Here is an 8,108-nt window from a genome sequence, read left to right on the forward strand (position 1 = left end):
ATCATTGATGGACTCAAGTGTGGCAGCGGTAGTGAGGTTGGCCTGGGATCAGACATTGTTTCGTTCTGCTGTGCATGATGGGGTTGCTATGAGTCGGTTCCAACTCGATGGCACCTGACAACAACAACATCATAAATATACCATGTTGTTGGTGAAGAATGTTGAATATACTATAAATACACCATGTTGTTGGTGAAGAATGTTGAATATGCTAGAAAGGAGCCCTGGTGGATCCATGGTGTAGTTGTTAGGTTGCTAACCGCAAGGTCAGCAGTTCAAAACCATCAGCCACTCTGAAGGAGAAAGATGTCTGCTCCTGTAAAGATTTCATCTTGGAAACTCTAAATAGGGTCACTGTGAGGCAGAATTGCTTCAATAGCAGTAAGTTTCAGTTGGAATTAAAAAAAAAAAAAAATCTGTCATGGAGGAAGTACGGCCAGAATACTCTTTAGAGACAATGATGGTGTGACTCCAGCTCACGTACTTTGGACATATTATCAGGAGGAACTAGTCTTCGGAAAAGGACATCATGCTTACTTAAGTAGAGGGTCAGTGCAAAAGAAGAAGACCCTCAAGGAGATGAACTGGCAGTGATTGCTACATGGATTAAGCATAACCATAATTGTGAGGATAGTGCAGGATGAGCCAGTGTTTTGTTCTGTTGTACGTAGGGTCTCTATGAGTTTATTATCTGATTGAGTTGTAAGAGTTCTTCAACTATTCTAGTCATGCAAAAGCTTTTCAGTTGTATGTATTGAGAGCATTTTCTCTAAGTCTGTCACTGATCTTTTCACTTTCTTAGCTTTTGAAGAGCATAAATTTTTAACTTTTATGAAGTCCAATATATCAATTGTCTTCCTTTAGAAAAAGAAATATTTGCTAATTTATTATTGTAAAGATTTTCTCTTCTCCTCTGTTTTCTTCTAAAATTTATGTCCTAGAATTTATCTTTAAGACTGTGATGTACTTTGAGTTGTTTATGTTTGGTGTGAAGTGAACCTTTTTTATTTTTCTGTATGGAATTCCTGGTGTTCCAGCACATGGCACTATGGATTAATGAGCTGGACTGCAAGGTCGGTTTGAACTGCAAGGTTGGCAGTTCAAGCTCACCAGATGCTCCTTGGAAACCCTATAAGGGTTGCTATGGGTCAGAACCAACTCAATGGCACTTAACAACAACAGCAACATTATTTTACCCACTGGTGCCTGAGAAAAACTGTCTATCTCAGGCTATGAAAGATGTTTTTGTCCATTTACCCCCCAACATTGGGGAGAGAATTAACAAAGCCACCTCAGAGGGTTGCTCATTTTGTCCATGCTTCCATTTTGCTTCATTTTGATCAGAATTAATGGACTCCATAGAAGACAGGCCTAGGGATCTCCTTCCAAAAGGTCACAGCATTGAAAGTCCTATGGAGCTGTCTGACTCTGTACATTTGGGAGAACAATGATTTGGAATCAACCCAACAGCAACTAACAACAAGTGTTGTTATTGTTGTGTGCCGTTGAGTTGATTCCAACTCATAGCAACCCTGGGTAGAGTTTCCGAGGAACAGGTGGTTGGTTTGAACTGCCGACCTTGTGGTTCTCGGTGCAGTGCTGATCCTACAGTACCACACCAGGAGTGGTGACCTTGTAGACCAGTCCCTTACCACAAGGAAACTGAAATAGTATTTACTGATGAAGATCAAAGACCACACAGCCTTCAGTATGGCTTGCACTTGAATGTAAAGAAAATAAAAATCCTCACCACTGGACCAATAAATAACATTATGATAAATGGAGGAAAGATTGAAGTTGTCGAAGACTTTGTTTTGCTTGAATCCACCATCAATACTCATGAAAGCAGCAGTCAAGAAATCAAATGACATATTGCATTAGGCAAATCTGCTGCACAAGACCTCTTTAAAGTGTTCAAGAAGGAAGATGTCGATTCGAGGACTAAAGTGCACCTGACCCAAGCCGTGATATTTTCAATAGTTTCATATGCATATGAAAGTTGAACCACAGATAAGGGAGACCATAGAATTGATGCACTTGAGTTATGGTGTTGGAGAAGAATATTAGTCTCTTAGAAGAACAAACAAGTCTGTGTTGGAAGTACAACCAGAATGCTCCTTGGAAGCCAGGATGGCCAGACTTTGTCTCTCATACTTCAGACATATTGTCCGGAGGGGCCGGTCCCTGGAGAAGGATATCATGCTAGGTAAAGTGGAAGGTCAGCCAAAGAGAGGAAAACCTGCAATGAGATGGAGCGGCACAGAGGCAGCAGCAGTGCCTTCAAACTTAACAACAATTGTGAGGATGGCACAGGACCAGGCAGTGTTTGTTTCTGTTGTGAATAGGTTCACTGAACTGGAGTTGACTCAACGGCACCTAACAACAATATAAAAGTTAAAGGGACTCTTACTGGTCCTCTAGTGGTTAGTTCTTCTAATAGCCACGAGAACTCCAAAACTAAGGTTTTGGAGATGGAAGCACAAATTCCCAATAAATTCCTTGAAATAACCATAAATCAACCACTCCTAGTTCTACCCACTGGTTTCCAGATCCTTTCAGGGAAAGGATTCTACTTTTTTAAGGACATTGTTATTGTTGTTGTTAAGTGCCTTCGAGTCGGTTCCGACCCATAGCGACCCTGTACAGGGTTTCCGAGGGTGTAAATCCTTACGGGAGTAGAAAGCCTCATCTTTCTCCCGCGGAGCGGCTGGTAGTTTCGAACCGCAGACCTTAAGGTTCGCAGCCCGATTCGTAACCACTACGCTACCAGAGCTCCTTTTTTACGGACATAGCACCATAAAATAGTTGTGGGTTTAGGTTGTATCATGTATCCTGGTATAGGGATCGTTCTTTCAAAGTATCATCACTAAGTTGGCACCTCAGTTGTACCTCAAGAACTGCCTCTTCGTTCTATCTGAACAGGAATTTCTGAGCAGTGTGCTACATTAACACTCAGGGATCCTATGGTTTTGCCTCATTTCCCCACTTTCTTTGCTGTATACATGTCCTTTGGTCTCAAGTGATACTACGTTAGAGTCTGTGTTATGGACCCAATTCTACAAATGCTCAGTGGTGCCAGCAGAGCCACCTAGTTAGGAAAGGAAAACCTACATCTGGAATGTATGTCAGCTTCAATCAACAGGAATTGCTGTTCCATCCGCTGTAATCCACCTGTCATCAGGCTGAAGGATGGTGGTATGTCGGGACTTAGCATGGGTCTCTCTGCTGCTGCAAGGTTGGATATTCGATGGTACTAGTGACTGACTAGGTCAGCCTTGGGGAGTGTCTGTCACATTCATGTGCTAGTGCAGTAGTCATCCATTCATGGATCCATTATGTCGGTTTCCAAACCAAACCAAATTCAATACATTGAGTCCATTGAGACTCACAGCTGTGCTATAGGACAGATTAGAATTGCCCTATGGGATGTGACACTGCAGAATCGGCACTGGACTTCATACCACAAGGTCGGCAGTTCAAACCCACCAGCTGTTCCTCAGAAACCCTGTACCGGTTTGCTCTGAGTCAGAACCGACTTTACGGCAGTTAACAGCAACAACATGGGGTTTGGTTTCCAAGGCTGTAAATCCTTATGGAAGCAGACCCCCACATCTTTCCCCCATGAAGCAGCTGGTGAGTTCAAACCACTCATCTTTGGGTTAGTATCTGAACACTTCAACCATTATGCCACCAAAACTCCTATGTTGTCATCAGGATGGGCAAGACCAAGAACTAGTTGGTGTTCACGGGATTAGTCATTCTTTCTACTTGGTTATTAAATGCCTTTCCATGGTAGTCTTACTTCCTCCCATAGGTCCAGCCACATACCTCTTCCGCCATACCCTTAACTTCCATCTCCCAATCTTTTTTTTCTATGCCTCAGACCAATTAGCAAAGGCATCTGTCACTCTCCCAGAGTCCGTTTATCTTCCTATCTCAGGCCCCAGGATTGCCAGTTGGAGGAATTATCCCTAAGTGCTGTCCTTCAGGGCCATCCTGAATGGGACAAAGGTCCATCAGGAGTCCATGTTTTGCTTACATGCACACACCAACCAACCCGTCTCTGAATTAAACTAGGACATTTCCTTTGCCATCAACTGGGCTCCTAGTGTGGTGCTGCAGGACCAGTACTAGACTGAGAACCACAAAGCCAGCAGTTCAAACCTACAAGCTGCTCTTCAGAAACCCTATAGAGGTTTGCTGTGAGTCTGAACTGACTGGATGTTACTTAACAACAACAATTAACTGGTCATCATGATGCCTCCCCAGGCCCCACTCCACATCTGCTCCCAAGCAACCATAGGCATGAGGTGAGAGGCCCAAGTGTAGTGGTAATGGGCGGTATGGGCTGGACCACTAGCTCATGCAGTCTATTTATTCTCTTTTGTCTTGATCATTCCCAGTCCTAGATGTGCTACTTCCATCTTATAATGGATTTCTGTAGGCACTTAAGGACTTCTATGTAATCTCGGTGGCCACCCAAGCCCCAGGTACGTTCAGCTTTTTGTTTCACCAGCACTAGAGTGTGGTTTTCATTGTAACAGCCATCACACACACATTATAATACTGAAGGGATAAAAGGAAGAAGAAAAGGCCTGCCCATCCTTTTAGACACCTGTCCTGGTAACCCCAGGCTCACTTCCTCTAGCATTTCATTGGTCAGAACTTAGTCCTAAGGCTACCCAAGAAGAATTACTGTTGATTTGATGCTGACTCCTGGTGTCTCCCTGTGTGTCAGGGTAGAAATGTGCTCCAGAGTGTTTTCCATGACTGATTTTGCAGAAGTAAATCTTCAGGTCTTTCTGGGTGGACTTAAACCTTCAACCTTTTGGTTAGAAGCCACGAGTGTGCACCACCAATGGCCCCTCTGAGGCTACAAACAGCTGTGAATAAAAGCTTGTCTGGGACACAGGGACTGTATTTTACAAGGCCGTGTACCCAGGTAGGTATTGGCAGTTGTATTGTTAAAGAAAAAGGGAGAAATGCACCGTAGAGATGTCTCTGCCACATACACACATCCCAAAGAGAAAACACAATGTCCAGGTGACATTCTGAAAAATAATAAATTAGAGGATTCCAGCTTTGGGGCAAGCTTCTACTTGCCCAAACATCCCAAATGTAAGTCTTCCACATCCATTTCCTGTTTTTGTGTGTAAGACCATGTGTTCCTGTAAGCTTGGCAGGCACACTTCACAGAAGGTTTCTGCCCTGGTTTGGGGTTCAGGAACGCATCCAATTTGCACCTTCATAAGCTCACGTCTCATTTGGCACTAATTATTTATAAATAATTATTAACCTTTCCTAAAGTGTTTTGGTTTCGCTAAAATTAAAACACTGGTTTTCTGAGCTGGATTGGCACAGTGGCAGCAGCAATGGGTTCAGGTGTAGCAATGATTGTGAGGTTGTCGCAGGACTGGGCAGTGTTTCATTCTGTTGTGTACAGGGTTACTATGAGTCGGTAATGACTCAGTAGCACCTAGCAACAACAACAGCCTTTCAGGAGGCAGCCCAATGTCATGGGAAGGCCAAGGTGTGAATTTAGTCAGAGTAGAATAAGCTATGCTGTAATCATGAACAAACTGTGAAATTTCAGTGGCTTAACATAATCAACATTAATTTCTTAGTTCTCTTTCCATTTTGACAGCAGCCAGGCAGCCATTCTCCATTCAACAAGGCTGCCATCTGGAACTTGTGTCCTTCAAGGATGTCAAGGACAGGGAAGGGAGGATGGTTTTAAAGGCCAAGCCTAGAAGTTTCCTACAATTCCTTAGCCACTCTGCACAGGACCATCTTCAGCAACGTGGTGGTGTTGGTGGTGGTGTGCTGTTGAGTCAGTTCCAACTCATAGTAACCCTGCATAGGGTTTCTGAAGCTGTAAATCTTTACCGGAGCAGAGAGCCTCATCGTTCTCCTACAAAATGACTGGAGTTACCTGACCTTGCACCTAACAGCCCGACTCATAACCACTAAGTCATCTGAGCCAAATTAGATCATCAGAGGAGGGAAGTCCAATCTCCTGTCAAACAATAGGAAATGGAGTCATGAGCACATGAGAATGTCTCTGTGACCCCTGTCAGTTTTTCAAGGTATCACCTCTAAGTTTCTATCAGACGAGGAGTTTCCAGGTGGTGTGCTAGGTAATAAGACCTATAGTCTTACATCATTGCCTCACTTTCTTTGTTGTAAATATGTCCTTTGGTACAAAGCAATATATGACCCAACTTGCTTCTCCTTATTGTGTTTAAAATCGAAGGCAATTTACACAGTTCATGTCAACTGTTTGGGTAAAAGTTAAGTGCTTGGCATCTAGGTGTTCTTTAGATGTGAATTGTTTTTCCTTCTTTTAGAAGTGGCTACAGACCTGGAGACATTACTTAGCATATATGGAAACATCTCCAAATTTATGACAAAGACTACCTGCCTCCAAACCACCTGGGAGTGATTTTTTTTATGATGAAGATTTCCCTTCCTTCCCCATTCAGGCAAAAACAACCAAAATTAGAATTTCTGGGACTGACCCAGGGAACCAGAAATCTTATATTATCTTCTCAGATAATTCTTACCACCACCAAAGACTGAGAAGCACTTGAGTAGAATCCCAGAGAGGAGATTATCAACAGTCAAATGATAACAGTAAGCTAACAAGTGCTTTGGGAGGCTGGAAAAGAAAAGAGAAGAGAGAGAGAATTAGGGTGGGATGTGGGGGATGAGGTGAGGGCTGCATAGAAAAGGGAATATTCGAGAGTAGCCTTGGACACAGGTTTGAATAAGATAAGAAGTAAGGAGGAGGCAGTCTGGGTAGGAAACCTTAGAAGGCCCTCAAGGAAGACATCAGGGGTGTAGCTGATAGCAGGAGAGACAACTCATGCTGGAAGCTCATAGGAGATGCGGTTGCAAGGAGATGGGAGTCAGATTATTGCAAACCCTGGAAACCAGGTGGATGGGTTCAGATCTGCTACAATAGGCAAATTGTTAACAGCTCTTGAAGATAGAAGTCATTTGATAATAGTTGTTATGGACTGAACTATGCTTCCCAAAAGATATGTTGAAGTCCTAACCCTATACCTGTGAATATAATCATTTTTGTATTAGGGAGTTTCTTTTGTCATGTTAATAAGGGCTTCCTGGAATATGGTGGGTCCTAAGCCTAAACCTTTCCAAATAATGTCTCATGAAAGATCAGAATAGACCTAGAGAAACAAATACACTGGGGGAAAACAGACACCCTCCCTATAAAGATCTTTAACAAGCCAAGGAATGCCAAGAAACATCTGGGGCTATGACAAGGAAAGACCCTTCCCTAGACCCCATCCCCTGAGTTAGAGCCCTAGCCTCCCAAACTGAGAGCCAATAAATTTTTGCTCTTTAAAACCACCCACTTGGGGTATTGTGATACGGCAGAAGTAGGTGTGGAACTGTAGGATAAGCGCTGGACTGTTAACTTGCAGTTCAAATCCACCAGTCACTCCTTGGGAACCTATACAGGATCGTTATGAATTGGAACTGACTCGATGTCACTTAACAACAACAACCACAATAACTACGACAATCGTCACATCATCTGTCATTCATAAAGATCCCTTTCTGTATCAATTTCATTGAAGGGAGAATGTTAATAAAATAACATACATTGTTAATAGATTCTAAAGTAACATAAATATATACTCATAAGTACATGCTTTCCTCTGCCCACTTTTAAGTGCACTCAAGTCGTGGTGGGTTTGAACCACCGACCTTGTGGTTAGCAGTTCAATGCTTATCTTACAGCGCCACACCAGGATTCCACTCACTAGATGACCTTAACATAAAACAAATATTTAAAAAATCTTCCTGGCAAATTGGTGGGAAAAAACCTTTCTGAGTGGGAGAAATAATATGAAAACATGTAAGAAAAATGCCGTGGCTTTGTGGTTTTATGCAAAAGCTAACCAGAGTTGTGTTATCGGCAAGTTTTTTGTTTTTTGTTTTTAATTTAAGGTTTTTATTGTGGATTGAGTGAAAGTTTACAGGGTACATCATCAGTTTCACATTCAACAATTCATATAACTTGTTTCATTACATTGATTATAATCCCCTCCATATACCATCAGTTAAAAGTATTTCTCTCT

The sequence above is a fragment of the Chrysochloris asiatica genome, unplaced genomic scaffold (assembly GCF_000296735.1).
Source record: "Chrysochloris asiatica unplaced genomic scaffold, ChrAsi1.0 scaffold00271, whole genome shotgun sequence".
NCBI lineage: Eukaryota > Metazoa > Chordata > Mammalia > Afrosoricida > Chrysochloridae > Chrysochloris > Chrysochloris asiatica.